Below are 22661 nucleotides of genomic sequence, written 5' to 3'. Positions count from 1 at the left end.
GTCTCTCCTGTCCCCAGCTCCCTTCCCCCATCAGAAAAAGAAGTATGAGAACATTAAAAAAATACAGAAAAGGGTAACAGAATTCTTCTAATGATTAAGAGAACTAAATACACTTAGACTTTTTATTTAGCCTGAAAAAGGAGAGTACTTAAGACAATAGAGAGTTAAAAATAAAAAATTGTATGAAGATAAGTGAAGAACAATTTTTCATTATTTCTAGAAATAAAATAACTATGGTTACAAATTATATCATTAGGTATCAAGATTAAGAACGGCCCAAACCACACAAGCAAATACACAGATGTCAAAAACGTAGATGAGTTCAAAAAGATTATATAAATCCTTGAGGGAGAGGAAAGTATACCAAGTGTTGCTAAACACAGAAGAATCTCTGGCTCAGGCAGACCCCAAACTGCAGGCTGATACAAGTTCACTACGGAAACCATCATTGTATGCCTCACCATGTTCTTGTAGGATCTCCCTAAACCTAGAGACAGAAAACTGAACCAGCTGGGTGTTTTGTGCAACCTCTATAATTATCTTCGCATCACTTTCTCAAAGAGCATGCTCAAGCATCTCAAAATACACTAGACAGGGTATACTGACTTGATGTGGGACACTCAAATTTAGTTGGTCTTTAAAAATGCTACACACTGTGAGTAGCACTATTACAGTGAGCAATTACGTACAACTCCAGATTTTTTTCTGGGTTTTTTTCCAGGCAGGTAATAGAAAGTTTTAAATTATCAAATGATGTGTTTTTTACAACCGAATTCTGTTTCATTCAGTTTATAAAAGTGATACTGCTCATGTAACGAACAATTATTTTGAAGAAGTTCTTTACCTGACTCATTACACCCTGAGGAATCATGCCTCCCTTCTTTACAGAACCCATTACTCTCAATAAGAGCTTTCATAAAATAAGTTTTCACAACATATCTGTCACAGCAAATAGAGTCAAAATAGGCTAGTGTAAACATATCTTCCTATTTTGGGAGACAAATGTGAGATACTCAAGACAATCATCTTCAAGATGTTCAGTACTGTATTGCTTTCCCCAACTTTAACTATAGTTATGAGATCTCAAGTTATGAGATCTAAGTCAGACTCAATAGTCACCTGTTGGTCTTCAAGAAATGGATAACCATGGATGTAAAAAGTTTACTTTATTAAAACATGCATGGGCCATAAATCCTGCCATGTGATCTGAATCAAGGTTGTACAGACCATAATGTCATCACAACAGTAATACTGTTATACATATGCATGATTTTAATGTTATTTACCCATTTTTCCAATATTGGATGTTAAATTATTTTTAGCATCTGAAAAACAGACCTCTGCTACTGAGAGCATTCGTTTACAAAACACCTGCTTCCAAATGTAGTATTTACACCTCTTTAAGCAGTTTCTTCTCAAAAAAATGTAGGTAACACTTCTGCATTCTACTAACATGCAACAACAATAGTGCAGAAAATGGCCTTAGCTTGCATTTCTCAACTGCTTAAGGGAGAAGCCCTAGTTTTCACCAAATTTCAACTGAGTTTGACATTCAACTTCCTTGTGCCTCTCAGAAAACCCCAGTCTAGAGCAATGAACCCAAGTTTCCTTAGGTTCCTGGGAAACAGTACTTTTACCAGAAGTGTTAGATAACATTAAGTTAAGCTAAATTAAAATAAACAAAAGCCCCTAGATTTTTAACACTTGGCTACCTGCGTCTCTAATCACACTTTACAAAAACATACAACAATGCATATTAATTGGCAGAACGCTAGCAGTGTATTAACAGCACCTACTACAGCTTAACATACAGCATTAAAGAAAATTATCTGGTGAGTGTAATAGCTGTAAGGAAGTCTCTAGAAACTACACTAGTGTTATCAAAAAAGAATTTGCAACATCGAGCTTTACCATGGTACAAATTGTTTTTTTCAGAAATCTGAAAAGAACTGACAGAATGATGAGGATTCTCAGCAGTTTTGATGAGAATAAATCTTAAGTAGCACTATTTTAATCAAATGACTCATGATACATTCAACACCAGAAATCTCTGATATCACCATGAGAAATCTACTTAAAAGACAACACTGCAAAAGCAATTCATTTGAGTGGCAGCATGGAGAAGGCACATAAGCTAATTGCAAGAATACACTTACCTGATAATCTCATTTCAGAAAAGCTCTTTTTTTGATTTGTCAAGAGCCACATGTTCATTCTCATAAAATCTGATGCACATCTCAACTAATATATTTAAGCAGCAATATATCCCCCATAAAGAACCACACAGAGTCACCAAATATTAACCTCCAAAATGAAAAACATTTTAAATGATGGAAAAACTAAAAGACTATATAATACATACCACATATACACACACACAAGCTACAATAGACTGACCTTGCAATTTCTTAAGATAAATAAAACAAAAATTTAACATTAAAGAAAAAAGCAATTATTAGTTGCAGATTGATATGAATATCAGGCCTGTAAGATAAGAGATTTCATACCAGCATTTTATACCAAATTTCCACTTAAATTGTGAGGCAGAAAAAATATAATTGGGGTTTAAAACTTTCCTTTCACTGCTGCCTTTTTCATGAATACACATTCATAGCAGTACCCATCATTGTAAGTAACAATTCAGCAAGTCATTAGAATATTCTAAAGTACACACTTGCTGAAAGACAATTAATTAAAAATATGAAGTATTCTTTCCAGATAAATGAAAGCACAATTAAGCCATTGCATCATGCCAGCTAATTTTTAGAGAGAAAAAGGCAAGCAATTGTTATTGTTTATAGCACACAGGATGGTTTATGCAGACCTATAAATCCATTAAAACTTGAGATTTGTATACAGACAGTTTTAAAGCAATGTTTTCAAACGTTAAAATTAGCTACACCTCTATCTTAAATTACTTTTTTACTATCAGTGTAAGAATAATCATGAGACAACAATAGGAAAAAGCTCAGAGGTACAAAATATTTAAAGATTTTAATAAATTTTACTGTATTCTTGCATGATACATGCCTAATGACCTCTTTCCTCTGCACTTTTTATTGTTGAAATAGTCTTTAGATTTTTCTTAAAGAATCTTAGATGTTCCTAAAGAATTTGGAGGCCTAACTCTCACTATGCAGGTATCTATCCATACGAATTAAAATTTGGGATATGGCAAAGTCAGAAAGACGTATAGCTCTAGCAGCTAAAAAAATGAAAAAGCAGCCAAGCAAAAACCTTAACAAAGATCAAATAATAGCATTCTGAGCAAGCATTTCCAATTTTTATTGTCCATCACTAAACTGTCAAAGATGAGGCATTCTTTGTCATCTTTCTTTAAATATCAGAATCTTTTAATGGACTTTTTTCAACATTACTATTTTATCCCCAAGAACAAGTTCCCTGTCCCATTAAACAAGCAAGTAAGAAATACATTAGAAAGGCAGAAAGTGACAGGAGAGGGTAAATTGCATCTTAAAATATACTTTCTATCAGCATTTTGCCTTTGTGCTTTTTTTGCCTTTAGCTTTTTAAAAAGGATGGTGAAACACTGGAACAGGTTGCCCAGAGAGGTAGTGGAGGCCCCATCCCTGGAAGCATTCAAGGCCAGGTTGGACGGGGCTCTGAGCAACCTGATCTAGTTAGCGGTGTCCCTGCTCCTGCAGGGGGGTTGGACTAGATGACCTCTAGGGGTCCCTTCCAACCCAAAACATTCTATGATTCTATGATTATTACCGTAGACAGGTATGGCAGGCAATACATGCCTTACATGCCTAACTTCTTTCTTTTCTTTTTTAAAGGAATTAAGTTTTTAGAAGAAGGCTCTCATATGTAAGACAATCTACCACTGGATTAGCATGCCATTCATTTATTATTTATTACAAAAAACACAGTAAATTATTTTCGTCAAAATTGCTTTGAAGGCACTGCGTACTGCTGAAGTCAGATGAAGTCAGAACAAGTAACCAATAGCCGCCTGGATCATCTTCTTACCTCCTTCTTAAACGTAGGATTGAATTTGCTATTCTCTCCAGTTATACTGAACCACCTCTGACATTAGTTCCAGTAGAATCTTTGGTACTGCTCTCCAATTTAACATCCAGATTCTTTCAGAATTCTCTGATGGATGAATGGGACAAATTTGTCCAGATTCCAGGTTCTTAGATCAAACACAGTCCCCTCTTCTCAGCCTGCTCCTCATACAGAAAATTATTTCCTATTTCCAAACTCTGTCTCCAATTAGCCATCCCACCTCCCAATTCAGTATTCATCATAGCTGTCCTCAGCAGAAACTGAAGTAAAATATTAATTGGAGTCTGGAATTACTTTTAGACAGTCCCAAATTCTGGCTCACTCTCCCGAGCACAGTAATCCCACTTCTTTCTTTCTCCTCCTTTTATGAGAGAAGAATATTTTATATTTTCTTTAATATGCTTTGAAACATCTAACAATTTCACAGTCTTAACTTTATCGGAATACTTTCTGACCTCTTAGATGGAACTTCATTATACCCTCTTGTAAAACAAGATTTTTGACCTGATTATTTAAATCTGACATTCATCCCACCAATTTTCTTCCCTTCATATCAATATATCCTTCAGATTCTAAATATCTTCCACATATAAGAAGAATATCCTTCCCATATAAGCACTTCATTCCAAATGATCATACATAAAATATTCTTTATATATATGGTGGTCATATTTTTGCTTCTAATTATTTTTTTGCCTTCATTAGTGGACCGTAGTTCAAGCACAGTTGAAAGACCAAACAAAAGTGGCATTTATTAAAATCAGAAGCAGCAACAGTTAAGTCGAAAAAAAGGAATAACTTATGTGGAGAAAAATGTAGGACCCAGCATGCACTCTATACAATAACCACTTTTTTATTTTAAAGACATTTACAAAGAATGAAGCAAATAAACCAAGTGGGATTGCATAAACCAACACCTTCTCTTGTTCCCTTAGTAGCTTTGGGAAGCAATTAGATTACTTTGCTGTAAAGTAACCTTGTTCTATAGAATAGACACTAGTTCCCTATGTCACAGTAGAAAAAAAAAGCTTAAACTAGATAGGAAGGACACCTGTAAACATGAATTCAGTGGACAGGAAATCTGAAAATTCCAAATTAGCAAGGCTATACAGTAACAGCAGGAGAAAAGGACTTAAACGAAAACAGGAAGAGACTGGTATTTCAGAAAGTATATACCAAGCAGAACACGGGCAAGTCAGAGAAGTCAAGTAAGCAATAACTTACTCCCAGAGCAACATGTACATTATTAATAGCTTTATTAACACTGGCATACCATCATGTATTTTATTTTGCTGATGTAATGTGTTACTGATTTCTTCAATGGGGAAGTTTATTCTACTACTAGTTCCTTAATACCATGTAAAAGGATTCAACTCAGATTAAAAGGCTACTAACACAGATATTTGCTTTCTTGCCTTTTCCTATGACACTTGGGTCAAAAGAGGAATGTGTTTACTATGATATTCTTTTAACACCAAGAAGCAAAATATAACAAGCATGCTTCCAAGTAAGAGAGTGTGTACAAGAACAAACCAGACATAAAGGAATGCAAGAAAAAGAAATGCAAATTAAGAAAAGACCAAGTATAAAAACATGCTAAGCCATAGCATGAAGAAAACGGTATCACAAAAAAATAATTTCTACAGGAGAAACATCAGTACACAAGGATATTATTTCTAATAATCCCAACTTTTTTGTCCTTTTAAAAAACTAAACTTAAAAATTAAGATTTATTTAAATCTCCACTGCTGTTACCTGAAAACACCAAGTCTATATGAAACTACCACAATTACATATACTTAAGCAAGGTAACATTCAATTTAACATATTTTGAGTATCATCTTTAGTTACTCCAGTTGCTTCATAGAAGACTATGTTTAAAATATTGTAATTAGTTAAAATAGCATCTACAGTCATCACTTAATATGACTGAGGTTTCAACATATTCTTCTTTGCATTGCTATAGATCATATAAGCATCAGACAGTTTGAAAACACTTTGCATGCTGCATAGCACCACAGTGAAGAATTTAAAACAGCATCACAGCTTTTATTTAGCATTAGCTATATTACAGTAATACCTAAAAGCTCACACCAGGATAAGGCTTTCACTGCCAGAGTAAAGTTAGCTCTTGCCTAAAAATATACAGCAACATATAAAAAGATGCCTTCTTCCTCATATTTCTTTAAATCGCTCCTGAAAAAACAATAGTATCCCTTTTGTCTCTGTGAATCAATTTGTCTAATATGACCTCAACCCCCAGCCCCACCTTCAACTTCACAGAAGTTTCTAGTGTAAAAGAACAGAGAAGTTCTCAGAATTGTCAAAAAAATCCAACACCCCAAAAGCAAAAAACACAGTTCCCTCATCATCCTGCCTATAATTTGGGGGCAAGTCACTAATGGAGATATAACAGCTGTCTGGAGAGGTCTCCAGGTTCCAGCAACCACCCTGCCTTCCCCACAGACCCTGACTAAAAATTAAGGGGGGCGGGGGGAGAGAAAAAAACCAAACACACCCCCACTTGAAAATACTTGAAATATTTCAAATTTCTGAAATAAAGAAATTATTTTTTTTTCTGGCCAAAAAGTAAAAGGCATCTAATAAGCACCTGCAACTCGCAATCTAGCTAACAGGTAGTTACTGTTTAGAGGGTTGGCATTTAGTTTCACCATAATTAGATTGCCAACTATATATATGTAAGAATTATTTAGCTACACATTGAAGAAAATAACCTCCTTTCTTAATCTAATATAATAAAGACTACACAACAAGAGAATTCAGACTCTTATTTATCAATACAGAAGGCATACAGATATCTTCTGAACTTCTTCCTCATTTTCTGTGAGAGCAAGCCTAAGGATGACAACTGAAATGCAGACTAGTAGTTTTGTACAAGAGAGTAAAAGTTCTAAGTGAGGCCTTACTTTGGTTACAGTATCATTTAAGACAAGTCTGCAATAAGAGCCTGCTATTCCAAATATTTTTGACTTATGTTACTGTGATTATAGACCGTTTTCTTTATGCTTCTTCTCATTCCAAGTAAACACATATTCTGGTACAAAGCACTGAGAAGTCAGAGTAGTCATACTCACTCCTCCAACCTCAATTCAAGCATGAGAACAAGAAGTTGCAGGCCTGAACAGGACCCCACAACTCATGACACAACACAATTAAGATCCTGTGGCAAAGTCTGCATGCAAATAGGTACTTGGAGTCTTATGATGTTTTTGAAAAATAATCTCTCTGCTATGGAAGTTATGGGGGAAAAAAGCAAGGTACATTGCACAGGAAACACATACAGTCAGTTAGATAGCTAAATAACAATGCAGAGCCCCAGAATTTTCACATGAAGCAGATACTGCAAGGTCTACAGCATTTAAGTTGGTTTTCCATACTTAAGGTGGAAACAAATTCTTGTTACTGATAAGGTAGTTCCAGAACTTCCTAAAAACCTAAGTTTTTACAAAGGGAGTTGTACATTACTAAACTAACAGCAGAGTCAAATTGTACAAGTTTTCTGTGTAATAGTAGGCCCAGTGCTCCCAAAAATTTATTTCACAGTAGAACGTTTCACGATCATCTCAGCCAAACGGCCAATACCTTGCTTCAGTTTCTGTTCTGCCTCTGTCGAGTCAATGAAAAGGACACAAACTTTTCTCACCATAACAATTAGAAATACACTGAAAGTGAAGATGGTGTTCAGAGATGCATCAAAATTTTCCTGGATAATATTTACAGAAGAAATGCCTTGATACAGGTATATCCTATTGTGAAATAATGTTCTTTCAGAAACCTCTTGCAAGAATGAGGCAGGATTTTTGTTTACTGCAATCCCCAGAATGTTTCTCAAGCTAGGAAATTAAACGTCCTCAGCAAGAACATCTAGGAAGATTGCAGAATCTCTACTACTGGTGGCTTTTAAGAACAAATCATTGTCAGGGATGATGCAGGTATAACTGACTGTGTCTTCAGCCAAGCAATTAGAGGACCTCAGTCCTGTTTTCAGCGATTCCATGTTGCTGCAAACACTGACAATTCACAGATGATCACCTCTCCAAAAGTTCCATTATGATCAGGTCATTTGCATGTAATGCCATCTAGTAATTGGCAAGCAACAGCCTCTGACACACCTAGTGCCTTAGTCTTAGGTGTAATATGCTTAAGACCGAGTAAAGCTTCTTGACTCCCCTGACAGTCTAGGTTTCCGAAGCAAGAACCTCAGGCTATGATCGAAATTACATATTAAAAAAGTGCAACTAGCATTTCCTTGATAACAACAACAAAAAAATGCTACTCTTCCTACAAATGCCATTCCAGGATACTCAAGGTATCCTTGGATTCCTAAAGTTTGCAGGAATCTTATACTCAGTTCTTGAAATAGTTTGAAGTCTACTAAGACAGAAGATGTTCCTGGAGCACCATGACTACTGAAGCAGGATGAAGAGAGACAGGCATGCTTCCTCAGCTTTTTTTTTTCTCCACGTATACACACACGGTCAATCCCATTGTCAACCCACTGAAGCAGCCTTTTCTGAAAGGGGTCACTCATAAGAATTACCCTGTTAACCTGAGTGAACAGGATAGCTTTGCACTATGAGCCTAGGGACTTCCTGCAATGATTAAGAGTATCCCAGGCCAAGAGAAATTTGGCTAATCTGTTCATGAAGAGGGGGCATGGAGGGTAGCAATGAATGACACAAAAGTTTAACAGCAGCAAAAGGGGTATATCAGAGGTACCGTCCAAAGACAGTTAGGAGGAGGTCAGGCTACGACTAGTCTGAACTTAACGACTGACACTTATAAAACCACCAAACTTACTTTGTATTCCAAATGCAATAGTAGTAACATTAAGGTGATCTCAGACTAATGACAGTAGTAAGGAAAAAATTCAGGTATAGGACTGTTTTTCATATGCACATACACATACACAAGCATAATTAAAAATCCAGCCTATGTTTCCATCAGAAGGAAAGACACCCTCACATAAATGCATAATTATAAGTAATTTCATTTTTGTCAACCCCAGTCAGACCAATACTGACCACATCAGAACAGCACAGCTGCTTCTACCTACGAATATGCAACGTATATCTATGAATATTAATACTTCCTTGCCTCTACCACTAACTACTGAAATTTAACAGCAAGAGTTGAATTGTTAAGCCTGTTAAATTTAAAAAAAATACTTCAGAAACAGAAAAATATGCTATCCTGTGATTTAACGGCTTAATGAGTTTAGGAAAGAATCTGTATGACAGCTAAATGTGAAAACCAAAACTCTTTGCTCTTTTCAGTGATGTAGCAGCTTGTGCAATTACAGCCCCACTGCTAGCAATTAATTGCTGCTAATACCCAAAGTTTAGTATCATAACTCGCAACTTCTACAGACCTTGATGACAGACCACCTTCATGATCACCCCAACATCATGATCACCTTCATGATCAACCCCCAACACTGCTTCTGATGTTCATAGAATCATAAAATGTTTTTGGTTGGAAGGCACCCTAGAGGTCATCTAGTCCAACCCCCAAATGTTAATACTGACCAAAAAAAAAATGCGTAAACACACTAAGAAGAATAAAAGCAATTACTTTTGGTCTGCGTATGGGCCTGTGTGTGTGTCCCTTTAACAAAGGGGAAACAGTTTTTTTTATTCGTTACAGCCAGTAAACCTACAACATCCTACAAATCTCCAACATTGTGCTGAAATCCACAATACAACAGTGAACATTTTCCATCTTAAAAATTACTGGAATTTGAATAGGACGGAAAAAGACTAGTAGAGCCAATGCCAACTCTAAAACATATAAAGAATGAGGCATCCTATTCAATAATGTACTAATGTTACTGGGTTTTTTTCCAGAAATTCATGAAAACATAGTCTGAAAATTTAATGAAATTATCAAGATCATGCCTTAACTTAGATCAGATTTTTCACAAACTGTACTAAATTGTCACAAGTCTCAAGCCATTTATTTTCCATTTTTTTGAAAAAGTGCATCTTCAAAAGTCCTTTAGCTAGAACACATGACCTCAAATTTTGCACAATATTTGTGAGAAAAAAATTGCATAAAATTATGATGTGCAAGAATATTCCAGCTACTAAAACCTTAGCTAGAAAACAAAACTATACTTAAGAGTAATGCTTCCAACATTCAACTTAGAAAAATAGTGCACTTACCCCCTGTTCCAAGAACTTTCAGGAGTTCAAAGTTTTCAATGCCAACTTTCTCTGCATGGCCTGTCAAATTTGCTGAAGAAAAAAACAAACAAACAAAAAAATCACATCAGATATGCAGTACACCAAAACATCATTCTGACATATTACTACAGCTTCAGTAAAAACAAGTTAGCAGATGAACAAAGTAAGCAGCACTAGAAGGATATTCCAGTTGCATACTGTACTCTTAACTTGAAAAGCAAGGGAGAACAATTTTCTTGCTGCCATCAGTGTTCCAGTAGCTATAAAAAAAAAAATCACAGAATATTAACTGAAGCCCATCAATAGTGTATACACTGTCTTTCATTGTATCACTGGGCACCTCTGGAAAGAGTCTTGTTCCACCTTGCCTGTACTCTGTAAACACATAGTTATAGACAGCAATCAGGATATCCCTTAGCCCTAGCACCATGCATACTCTCATGTTCTTGGATTATATGGTGCTTGCGATGACATAAGCAGAGCTCCAATAATTATTCATGCATTTAACATAGATTTACTAAACCTATAAAGACTATCCGCTACTATAGAGTAGGAAAGACCTTAAGTCTACATTACTAACAAGTCTGGAAAAATCTAAGCTGCTACAAAGTTGTTTCATTTGTTGGGGAGTTTAGGAGGTGGAAATTCTATGTTCGTACAAATCTTACACTACATTGAGGGGTTTTTTTGTCTAACAGATTTTTCTAAGCAGGGAAGTGAAGAGCTGTATTTAGAAAAGGAATTGTGGTAAGTTGGTTTGCTGGGGTTTTTTTGTTGGGTTTTTTTTTTTTTGTAAGCTGCTAAAAGAAAGCCTTAAGTAGTTCCCGTTTTTCCTATCTTTCATTCCTATCATAATATTACCCTTTCATTTACATCAATATGACTACAGGCCATTCAGCAAAGCTGCTGATTGAAATGATCCAGGTTAAAAGCAGTAAGGCAAAGTAGTAACTAAGTTTGATTATTCTTAACCAAGTTCAGTTCCCTGATCCACTTTATTGAGCAGCTGCATAAGCAGTTTTACTAGCACAATTAAGGATGCAGTATTAAGCACCAGAAGCTGTATAAGCTGGCATGGCTGCTAAAAGAATGCCTCTCAAAGAGCAACTTCAAACCAAATCATATGTCTAAAGGCTAGTAAAAAAAAAAAAAAGCCTTAGGAAAGATGTGCAAGAAGCTTTCATTAGCAGCACTACAGATTTCAAGTTCAAAGATCTCTTAACCAAAAGAAGAAAGCTCTTTGATAGGAGATGTAAAATTAACTTACTCCATTCAACAGAAATTCTCATTTGGTTTGATACTTTTAAGAAACTTTATCAAGACAGTGTGCTTTCTGAATTATCAAAATGTATAGTTAATCTCCATTCACAGAACTTCAGTAACTCAACAACTCAAACAGAAAACTTAAAGCTTCAGAAAGACATCTCTCTGCAAAGAAGGAACAAACATAAAAAAGCCAAACACTAAATAAATGAAAAAGCAAATTCATTACTTATTACAACAATCCTAGGAATCTGTACACATACACAAAATGCATCTAGTTGGAATAGGGTAACATCAGTTCTCACATGCAAGGCACTGATGATATCTCATCTAAAATTCTTCTTAATTCTTATCATTCATCTTTACAAGGGATTGACCAAACTTGGAATAAGTCCAGAGAGACCACTTGAAATTACTGGAAGATTAGAAAGTCTAAAAGAGCTTTCAGGATTTTTCTCTTATACAAACAGAAGTACATAACAATGATTTTTTCCAAATCTGAGGGAAATCTACAAGCTATCCTAATATTACATGTAAAAAAAAAGAAAAAAAGAAAAAGAAAAAAAAAGAACAACCACACAGAGCACAGTGAAATTATTAGAGAAATATTTTTTATTAAAATATTTTTTATTTTGTTATTAAAATGGAACTGATCACATGTACTAGGCAAGACAATACCAGAATCACTAGCAAATCAGTGAGGCAATATGTACCACATGAGTTGAACTAAAACTTGCTGTACTGCTTTCACTGGAAATAGAACAAATACTGTTACTAGTGCTACATCACAGGCATTGCTGAAGTGAGCAGTAAGGAAGATGCACCACCATGCCAAGAAAGGAGTAATAGCACATAAGGCAAATCTAGACTGAGTTAGTGTCTATATAATCATAGTACATCGTGTCACAGTCAGAAAACAGTCTGTCGTGAAGCAACTTAGTATTACATATTACTACTCTTAACAAGTACTGATAATGGTACACAATGTATAAAGTTTCAAAACAGTGTCTTTCCTGCCAGGGACAGCAGGAGTCAGGGACTATCCTAAAGAGACCAGGGCTAGAGTGTCCAGAGTTTTAATGAAGCAGTGGATGTCACTGAAGAGATTCGGGACACAGAATTTCTCTGGATACTAGCTACGTAAGTGCTGAACTCAAGAGTGGGAAGGAATTTTTCCCTGAGAAATCCACAGATTTGGATCTCCCATTACAGAGTACTCCAGAAAGGTTTTACCATCTCACATCCTTTAAGAGCTGTCAGCAGAAGGCTTTTCAATTAAACACCCTTCTAGAAAGCAAAACAGTCATTTAATCCTGCCATATTCTTGGAACTGAGTAAGACGACAGAGTGCAACACAGAGACACGCTGCATCTCCATTAACATGCTGAAGATTTGTAGTGCTGGCTATAGTCCTAAAGAGATCAAGTCCTAAACTCAATCCATTAAACTAAACTGTACCATAAACTCAATTTAACTTGCATTCCACATTCAATAACATTAGTAAAACCTTTCCCACTTTCATGGGGTTACACAGTAAAAAGCTGAATAATACCTAGTTTGAATTATTATGTACTTGTTTCAATGGGAGCTGTAATTTTGCAATTTTTACTTCCATTTAGGATGTTTAATTGCCTTATCCTAATATATATATATAAAAAATTAAATGTCTTAAAGGTTATTGTAATATTACTTTCACAGTAAAAGGGGAAAACTATGTCACAAATAAGCATACGATCACTATAAAATAAGTCCCACCTCATTCTTTTTGCATTATACTCAGGAAAAAAGCCATCCCACAAGATCAGATAGCTAAAAGGTGCTGCATAAGACATAGAGGTATGACAGGACACTTGAGACATACAAACTCTCTCTCAGAATTACTCCTTATAAAGCAAGAAGTAGAATTATCCTTAACAAAAAAACCCCACACGCACAAAATTTCAGAGCAACAAGATTAACAATTCCCAGAAAGTGCTTCTCCCAGTGTTGCCACAGCTGGCCAATGGCTTGCTCCAACAGCCTCAGTTGCTGCACTCAGTCCATCTCTTCAAGTCATACCCCATGAAAAGCAAGCTGAAGACCTTGTGTCTGTGCCACATTCTTTCCAATGACACAGCTAGAGCAGTTCTTGGTCTTTGTCTGCTGAAACCAGGCACAGCACTTTTCAACATTCTGGCTGAGATGAGGGGCAGTTTCTCCAGAACAGAAGTCATCATACCGACATCTCCTTCTGCTTGCTCTCAGGAGCATAAATCCCCAAAAGATCAGTTATTCTATTCACCAGTCACTCCCAGGAACCCAAATGCCCACTGCTGGAGGACCTTTCATAAGGAATGCTTTCCCCAATTGTAAGACAACTTTTCCAAGTCTTGAGAGGCTTTAAAGGTTTGCAACAAGGCAGCCACTACTACTACCACTGACAGAACAGTGAAAGGCTTCTCCCACCTCACAGACATCACCATGCTAGGATTGGTATCAGAACCTGACCCAACAACTGCCCGTGCAACCTGCATGAAGACAACGTATCTGTCAAGAGTGCAACATGATGCACACTCCAGCATCTAGCTAACAGTATGTCTAGCAAACAGCACCATAACATTTCAGAGTGTGCAAAAATGCCATTCAGAAACAGTGGCTTTGAGAAAAAGCTCTCAATTTAAGAACTGAGTGCAAGGAAAGCAGTTTTGGAAACACAGAATTTACTTCTCCGTGCCCTTTTTCTTCAGGTCTGTTGATGACATCAGCTGAAGAGTACCAAGGAAGGGACCTAAGCTTGAGCAGGAAGAAAGTACTGCCCAAGTCAACAGGACAAGAGTTTCTCCACAAATGATCTGAAGCTACATGTGACACAGCAGTACAAAGGATGGTGTTATATCATGAAAAAAAAACAGTAAGCTGACAGCACTTTCTAGGAGACAAGCCAACTGCATAGGTGCACAATTAGGAAGAGCTTCCATTTACTGATTTTCTACTGTAGTCCACAGTAATCAGCACTGGACCAACACAGTGAGAAGGAGAGTATGCAGCTGAGGGCAACAGCAAGATATAACAGATCAAGCCAGAAACAAAGACTAAAGGGAAAGGCCAAGACATCATGTCATCCATAAAAAAAAAAAAAAAAAAAAAAAAAAAAACACAAAAAAAAAATTACCCAAAAAAAAAAAAAAAAAAAAAAAAAAAAAAAAAAAAAAAAAAAAAGAGGAAATAGTGGTACTGGTTGCAATTATCACACCTCTGAAGGCAAAAGGAAAGCAGGTATCTAGAAATATTCCCACTGCAAAGACAAACGTTCACATGCAGGGACACCAGTGCATGGAGATCAGTATCATCGTTCTCGGCCCCCTGGAAGCAGGTCAGTCTGTTTAACTCTGGGAACCAGGAACAAAGTATTTCTGCTTGATGGAGGATCTCCAGATGACCTAAGAGACATGACTGTCACCTGCACTATACCTGGACTTTGAGATGGTGAAGTACGAACTAAGAACTGTGCAAGCCGGTATGTGTAATGACTATTTGCTTTTAATTGTACTTTTATGATCTTAAGAAGTGATATTTCAACAGTGGCTGTTTTCAAGTTAAAGTGTGCTGTGCCCTTGTTTCTGGATTCTGTTGCATACAGGTTTTGAAGCAGACAAACACAGCTAGAGCCTCCTCTACCGAACTAGATCAAGCAACCTTCAAAGAAAAGCTCTGCCTGAAAGCTGTGACTTGTCTCTGCTCTTCTCTGCAAGATGAGACCAGCTCTGCCTTTTTATTGAGCAGAACAATAAACCTCAGACAATTTAAAGCAGAACAGAGAAAGCAAGAAGGAAAACAGAACAGAAGACATTCTGTAATATTTCAAATTATTAGGTGTTCAATGCCTGGTACCAAGATCAACTTGATTCTAACCTGTTACTTCAGAGAATGGCCCATCTCCACTTGCTTAAGAGATTACTTTTTTAAGTCACAGCAACAAAGAACAGATGCCGTTTTCAAAGTTATATGAACACAAACTTGAGATTATCCCTTACTCAGAATGAAGAGTGGGTGTTTTTCCTTGAAATTAAGCAAAACTAGCACATTCCTTTCAGGAAAAAAAAAATAAAAACACCACGTAACAGAAACCACACAATTATTGCTTGTTAGACACTGAAGAAAATGCATCTAGGATGTTATACTGGTTTTCTGCTATCTAAAAAAAAATTACACTTTGATTGTAACTGGTTACAGCAACTGAGAACTATTTGTGAAGGGAAGTGAAAAATATTCTGCAGTCCTTGAAATCTGACAGACATTCACCAACTAGTAATTGTCAGGTCACTGAACAAGAGTACCATTTAATCAGGACAGGGAACTAACTACCTTACAAACTTAAAATGGAATTTAAAAAGCATATCATCTCAAGGTCTACCTTCATTTTTCTTAGGCCAGAAAGGAATTTAGAGCAAAAATAAAACATGCACACAGTTCTGAACTCACATCAAAGAAGAGAAAATGCAATTCATGTTACTCTGAACTCTAGGATCACACCTAAGATAACTGGGGTGACAACTGTTCGTCCTCTGTAATAGTAGATGCTTAAGGAGAAGACCATCTGAACCAAAAAAAAAAAAATTCAACATCTCACAGAGCTGCCGATCCCATTCTAGAAGGCCTGGAAACCAAAACTTTACACAGCCAAAGATGACAAAGACCTCTGAAATACTAGCTAAGCAGAATACAGTATGTGGAAATTCAGAAGCATGAAATGCTGTGGGGGACATGACAGGAAACTGTCATTACTATTATGAAAATAGACTGAAGCTGCAGATGACTATCCCACCAAAGTTATCATTTGTACATCAGAAGCTGAAATAAAGATAAAAGTGAGGACATCTGAGATTACCAATCCAGACTCACAACAGTCTGAACTGGAAAGTGCTCCATGTTAAGATCTATTTAAATTCACCAGCAGTAGCCCTTTTGCTATTACAGAGGTGATTTTGCTATGAGGTTTGTCATTACTGTGATATGAATCACCATGAGGTCACCAAGATTCAACCTAGAAGCGCCTCCATGTTTAGCCAGAAGCTTAGTATGCAGTAACACTATACATCATGTAACAGCCAAAAAACCCAAAATGTAATGAGGCAAGATACTAATGAATAAAGTTGCTATAGACAATCTAATGCTGAACAGAGTTGAAACAGTCAGATCAAAATAACAGATATCCAAAGATTGTGCATACCTTTTCAAACCAGAAGTTATATCTAAGTACAAGATATGAATCAACTGTGGTCTTCTCTATCATCAGAAATCAGTACAACATGTAAAAAAATACATTTTATTCAATCACAGGCACTTTGGACACTGTTAAAAGTAACAGAATGTAGATTAATTTATCAACAAAAGAAGGGCAACTGACAACTGAAATGCTGATGGAAGGTATTTACTTATGCAGACATTAACCAGAATTATCTTAACTTAAGAATTATCCTCTCTCAGGTAAATCTTTTATTACTATCTGTCCAAGCCAGCATACAATATCTACAGGTGTCAGCAAAAAATGGGGAGAGGAAACAGTCACAACAGATCCCAAAACAAAATGCAAAAACAAATAAAGTGACTGTGTGTAACGTGAGCCCTTCGTAAACCAGGTCATCTGCCTATCTACAGAATGAGTCAGAAAGCAAAGAAATCTTAGCAGAGCTTGCACCTCATCATTAGGATTCTATGTATAATAGAGGCGGGGGGACAGGAGAGCAGAGAGCACCATATCATATGATGCCAAGCAATGAAGGGGATCTAACAGAAATATTGACATAAAGAATACAGCTGCAAATCACACCCTCAGCTACCCAGGCTCTCCCATACATTTAAGCAGCTCTGGCAAGTTTTTTCTGAATTGCCTCCTGAATAAAATCCTCAAGTGCATTAAAGTGGCTTATAAATCTCCTAACTCCTTTGTAGAATCCAGCATGAGCTTCTAAACCATCACATTTAGAATACATTGGAACAAAGCTAAACAGGCTGACAATGAAGACTGCGACTAGTAGTCCTCATTTATATTGGACAGCTTATAGAATATCACTGAAGCAATGAGAGGAAAATGAGCAATGGTACCAGACCCTTTTACAGATCATTATAGCCAGGCTTGTTAGATTCCAAAGCCTGGGGAAAAAAAAACCAACCAAAAGATCAATAGTCGTTCTCCTCCCCTCAAAAACAAAGCTTATCATAATCAAAGTTACCAGAAGATAGATAACAATACATTCATAGACTACAAAACATTTTTAAAAGTATTGATTCTGTAAAGAGTAAAATCCAGAGATTTAAGTTGTATTAAGGATGATTCATAAACTTACTCTCTTAAAAAACACTCTTTATACTTCCCACAGCAATGAGAACACATATATATTTTAGTGCTCAAAAGAGAAAAGTAGAAGTAAAAGCAATCCAAGCTTTGAAATATACAACTATTAATATCTCCTGATCTCCAAACAATATACAGAATTAGTACAGTCAAATAAAAAAAAAACCCTTGTCTTGAGAAAATATAATTTTTAAAGTATCTTTAAACTTTCATAAGAACATTTCTTTTTAAAAATAAAAAATAGAATACTGTAGAGGTGCCAGGTGTAGCTCCACAGCGAAGGTTGAATACTCTACTTAATGCATGATTCATCATGTTTTTTAGCCATAGGAATTTTCACAATGCCTTACGATGTAACATGAACCTTATAGTTTACAAATAAATCCATTTTAGTTTTAAGTTCTCATTCAAGAAGGGGTAACTAAGAATTTGCAACATTAAACCCTTCAAATAGTCCATGTATTTATTTTCTGAAGCCTTTTACAGTTTCATACTAAATTATAAGTTAGACTATTTGACTCAAGTGGAAGTTCCAAGTCCTTCTGCCTCTGGAGCCCTGCAGCCTATTGCTACGTTGACTTCTGGGCTATACGTGCTTTTTTGCATGTCACGTGTTACAGTCAGATGAAGTGCAAACTAAAGCAAGTTCTTTAGCCCAAAGCCTGTGACAGCATTAAAATGAATCCAGTATTCTCTTCAAAATGGACTTGCCAAAAGGAAAAGAACAGCTTCTTAAAGGAAAACAAACAACACATATACAGCCTATCACCCATACATTCATGGAATATCTCAGAAGTTCCCTTCAAGATTCCAGTTTTGCTAATCTCTGCCTCTCACTGGGCAAAGCAGGGAGTGCACATGCATGCCACAAGATGGGCAACCTCCTACCTAGTCACATATGCTGAAGGTTCAGGATCCTTTGATCCTTATTTTATTTTTTGCCTGAACACAAGAGCTATGACAGATGCCAACAGGAGGTGTGCGGGGGAAATCTCACAGTTAACATTCCTATTTCCTCCTTACCTTCCTACATCATGAGACTTTCCCTCTCTGCCCGCATCCTTCCCTACCACACTTTTTTTTTTTTTCTAATAGGCTTTACATTTACCATTGTTCAGTTCCACTGCATTACCAGGAAACAGAAAATGTGAAGAGACAACAATACTCTTTTTTCACTGTGGATAATACGTAACTTCTTAGGTTCTAAAAAGATGAGAATTTGTACTAACTCTGAGGTTAGCCTTCAAAAAATAAAACATTTTCTTTTACCAGATTCCAGAAGGAGATGCTGCAGAAAATTTTATTTGCTTATTACTTTCACTGGAGAGCTTCAGTAAGAATCAGAGACAGTCACCACTTCCTACCATTTGATCTTCAGCATTTTTTTTTTCTTCTACTTCCTGAAAAGAAAAGGTGATTCCACTTTCCCCAAAAACTCATTTCCTTCCTAAAGTGAGAAAGAAAGATGGTGACTACTCTGAAGTGCCTGAATTGTGAGGTCTCTATCGAGGAAGAAATGATTTGTGTGACAGAAGGGAAAAAAAAGAAAAAAAAAAACCAGTTGCTGAATCTATTAGGAGAAAAATCATTGTTAGCTGAAATGTGTCCTAAAAGTCACTGCTGTGTCTAATCTGCAAAATAACCAACTTAAGGAACAATCATTTAAGCAGAAGCATGCTTACAGTTTCCCCAGCAGTAGAAGGATGTTCTGATTCTTTGCATCATTAAAATAAAATATATATGCACAGAGCAGTGCCCGGTATTTGTAATACAACAAATCACAAGGCATCTCACAGAGGCACTCAAGTGTTATGCACCACAGTTCCTTCCCTATCACAGACCCAATCTAAATGCCTATGAAGTGACGTTTCTTCAGCAATTGCTTTTTGGTCACACCACAGAGGAGTGTCAGCGCCCTAAGAATATGGGACAGAGAGCTAAAATTAAGCTTGACCCTACATATCAAAGCCAGCACTATGATTTCAAAGTCAAAGTTTAAAAGAAGTCAAACCATGGTATGACAGGGTTAACAATCAGCTGGGAGCTGTATAGAAATAGCACTGCATATGCTCTAACTGTGCATTTTCATATGCCACAATACTTGCTTGAAGGTAACAACAATCATCTGTTTCATAGTTAAAGATACTCATTTAATCTTAAATTCAAGTTTTATAGTATGTTCACTTACTCACTTGACTGTAATCAATGCCTGTCTCTAACTCGTTTAATATTTTTAGAGCAATTCCAAGACCCAAGTAATTGCAAATGCGAAGTATAACTGTAGGTTCACCTGCATTTAGTTGACCTGAATACATAATTCTTTGTACTCTGAGTTTGTTATCAAGAGGTTCAAGCAACAACTTCCACAATATGAAAATGAGACACTCCCTTCTCAAAGAAGCCACTATTTCTACCACAATAGTACATTCTTTCAAAGCACTGTGGAGACTGACCTCTTTTTCATCTGCCAACTGACAGCTACTTTCAATATGTAATTCTAAATCATTCGATTGGTCACAGAGCTAGCAACATCAAAGAAAGAACACAGAGAGGAGGGAAACGTTAGAATGTAAACAAATTGCACATTAAAAGGATATTCATGGTACACAACCTCAGTATTTAAGAACAACGAAGATCCTCTGGCTCCAATTCTAGTTCTTGCGCATCCCCTCACTCTCTTTCCCAAAATGAAGCAAAATAATAATCATGCTGCACACTTTAGAACTGTGGCGGGTTAACCCTAGCCAGTAGTTAGGCACTCGCACAGCAAGACCCAGTATAAAATACTAAGAAAAATATCCAAAGTATTCTATAGATTATTTATATATTTCTATATCAACAGAAGCTGACTGCAATTTTTCTCAAATTATCATGTATCTGTGCATTGTATAGAGACAAGTTCTGAAACAGTATCTTGATACGTCTTGCATAGCAATGACATTATTGACACCTTCAGGAGTAGGAGTATCCCAGGAGTACATGACAGAGCAGCTCCCTCCTCCACCCTAATGCTCCAGAAATAGACAAGCCATTGCTAGAAAGCATTTTTCAGAAAGTGGAGTTTTCTAAATACTTGATAAGGAGAAGAGAATGAGGAGGGGAGAAGCAACTGATTCCTATAAAGCTGAATTTCAGAAGCTTAAAGAGACACAAACAAGGTTAAGAATTTTTAAATTAAAAGCAAGTATCGGCACTTCCTGAATCTATAAATCTTTAAGATCAGGATCAAAATCAGAATTACTTATTATGCTATATTAGACAGCTCTTTTTCTCGTTTACTTGAATGTGTTTATTCCTCAAACTACCTTTAATTAACTATTCCACAGGGATATGTGCTGTCTCAACTTTTACAAAAGAAATCTAGCTATAACTAAGTAAATATAAAGAATAAATGTGTTCCACTTCCTTTCCCCTTATCCCTTTTTCTCCTGCACATTGAAATCTAGCAACACCCAGCGAGAAAAGTATGTTTTCCACCAGCTCTTTTGCTTCTTCTTGAAAGAAGGAAACTACAGTCCCTTCACTAACACGAACAGAAGTCGCTCAAGGAAGTAAGTGAAATCCTACGGCTTTATGGCACACCCAGTGCCAGACTGGCATGAATGCTGCCTCGTCACCTTAAAGATCTTTGAATGAAATTCGTGCAGCAGTTGGGAAGAAGGAACATTGGGAAAGAGAAATCAACTGGGCTGTGCTATTAAGGATTTTTTCCCTCCTCACCAAGTGGCTTCTTTAAGCAGAAGCTCTGTAGAGTGAATCGTACCTGACTGGAGGAGGGGACCCCAGGTTTTCCATCAAAATCATCATTGAAGCACAATTGCTCATGTTCATTTTCACCTTTTTTTTTTTTTTTTTTTTGGGGGTCCCCCCTTTTTTTTTTTTTTTTTTTTTAAAAACTGCAGTGCTAGCTACGTTCCGCTGGGGCACCTCCATTGAGCCCCTAGACCCGAGTGACAGGGGGACAGAAGGCTGAACGTGAAGGAAGAGACCCAGCACCACCACTCGCCTTCCCTACCGGCCCATTAGAGAACGTCAACTACATTAACCCGGGGAGCAGTTCTCAAACTTTGTGATGAACAGCATCATATGCTTACTTTTACTTCATCATTGAGAAAAAAAGATTATGAGAGAAAAGGAATGAAGGACATAGGTTAATAGCACCTCCACCGTTAATAAATACAGAGAATATACATCTTGATTATGTTTTACAAGCACTTCTAAATTAACAGTAAAATTTAGATTTACTGCAGTATTCAAGTTGCCTGGAAACTTCCGAGAAGCACAGCGTCCCTGTTAAAAATATACAAGACCTTCCTCAACACAACAACCTACGACAGAGCATTTCTGCTGTATCCTGAAAGGTCATAGATATTTCACGTGTTGAACTACTCCAGAGGGTCTTCAAGTAACCAGTGAGCTACAAGGAGATTCATAGACTGAAAAGCCAGATAACTCTGCGGTTACATGTTGGCACATTCCCCACCCTACAACTCCGGCATTTCACCGAGGTCAGAGAAAAGCTGTCACATAAAACGGCATCATTTAGGACTGCAACAAACACCCGCCCCCCACCACATTGACATAGCCATAAAAGTCAAACACAAAATTTAAAAAAAAAAAAAAAATGGCTAACCCTTATCTCCTTCAAAAGCGTCAAATACCACTGGGGAAGTGGGACAGGGGAGCCAAATAAGCAGCAGAAGTCCAACTGAAATACTTTCTTCAGAAATAAAAGAAGGGCCTCCCCCGCCCCCATCTCACAGGCTCCTGCCCGTGTCTTTCAGCTCATCCCCCCCCCCTTTTTTTTCCCCCCTCACCGAGATTTC

The 22661-nt window shown here is 36.8% G+C and overlaps 1 protein-coding gene across 4 annotated transcripts in view; it reads right to left on the bottom strand.

Moving 5' to 3' along the window:
• RPS6KA5 (ribosomal protein S6 kinase A5) overlaps positions 1-22488 on the bottom strand; it is an 84751-nt gene extending 62263 nt beyond the window's left edge. For 2 of the 4 annotated variants that reach the window (XM_035888711.1, XM_035888712.1), the window contains exons 1-2: positions 22469-22488; positions 10218-10289 (exon numbers count right to left, since the gene is read on the bottom strand). The gene's annotated coding sequence lies outside the window, so the exon portion shown is untranslated. Of the gene's footprint in view, positions 1-10217; positions 10290-14789; positions 14809-22468 lie in introns of those variants that run through there. The other 2 variants (XM_035888708.1, XM_009648983.2) reach the window with 1 other exon arrangement.
• Positions 22489-22661: the final 173 nt, after the last annotated feature.

This window comes from Egretta garzetta, unplaced genomic scaffold (genome assembly GCF_000687185.1).
Source record: "Egretta garzetta isolate BGI_Z169 unplaced genomic scaffold, ASM68718v1 scaffold361, whole genome shotgun sequence".
Taxonomy (NCBI): domain Eukaryota; kingdom Metazoa; phylum Chordata; class Aves; order Pelecaniformes; family Ardeidae; genus Egretta; species Egretta garzetta.
This window is presented reverse-complemented; position numbering and strand designations above follow the sequence as displayed.